This window comes from Terrapene carolina, unplaced genomic scaffold (genome assembly GCF_002925995.2).
Source record: "Terrapene carolina triunguis isolate 2854851 unplaced genomic scaffold, T_m_triunguis-2.0 Scaffold69, whole genome shotgun sequence".
NCBI lineage: Eukaryota > Metazoa > Chordata > Testudines > Emydidae > Terrapene > Terrapene triunguis.
The window spans coordinates 7,972,067-7,972,846 of NW_020664420.1; the positions used below are offsets into that span (position 1 = coordinate 7,972,067).

Below are 780 nucleotides of genomic sequence, written 5' to 3' on the forward strand. Positions count from 1 at the left end.
CCTCCCCCACAGCAGCCGCCACCTCCCACCACAACAAAGGGGGGGGGGCACCCCTGCCATGGCCAGCTCCAGGTCCGAGCCCCCCCCGCAAGGGCCACCCGTCAGCATCCGCGCCTTGACTGGCGAGGCCACCCCCCGCCCCGGCCTGGCCAACGCCAAAGCCGGCCAGAGACCAACCTCTTCCTCGCCTAGCTGCGCCGCTACCGCTGCCTCTCTCGCTGGCTAGTGGCTTCCTCTTTGCCGCCGCCCACTCCCCCCGCCATTGGTTAACGGAGGCGACGCGGCGCACGCAGCGACCCCGTTGGTTGGCTCTGCCTTAAGTCAGTCGTGGGAAGAGCGAGCGGTGGGTGGATGATAGAGGCTACGTCCCGCCCAAATTAGCGATTGGCGGGCCTTAAGCCCAATCGGCGGACGGCGGCGAGAAACGTCGTGATGGAGACCTCACGACAGAGTGCGTGATCAGCGCGAAGGGAACGGCACTCGCTGATTGGCCTACAATTGTGTCACTCCCCGCCGGGAGAGGTTGCGCAGAAAGGAGAGCGAATAACCGAGTTTGAGTCAGAGCGCTGATCCTTCCGCCAAGCGGTCGCGGAGTTCGCCTAACGAACTAGTCACCTTCCACGCGGCAGCGGATTCCAGCAGAGAGAACTAGTTCCCCCTCCCCCCCCCCGTCACTAATCAAATCCCACAGCCGGGGCGGCGCCCTCTGATACCCCTCCCCCCACAACCCGCCACCGAGAGGGACGCGCGGGTCCCAGCCGACCGCCCCACACACACCGT

At 66.3% G+C, this 780-nt stretch overlaps 1 protein-coding gene across 3 annotated transcripts in view; it reads right to left on the reverse strand.

Annotated features, from left to right (window-relative positions):
- Positions 1-237, reverse strand: part of SMAD2 (SMAD family member 2) — a 75,859-nt gene extending 75,622 nt beyond the window's left edge. For all 3 annotated transcript variants that reach the window (XM_026649311.1, XM_026649312.1, XM_026649310.1), the window contains exon 1: positions 178-237. The gene's annotated coding sequence lies outside the window, so the exon portion shown is untranslated. The remainder of the gene's footprint in view (positions 1-177) is intronic.
- Positions 238-780: the final 543 nt, after the last annotated feature.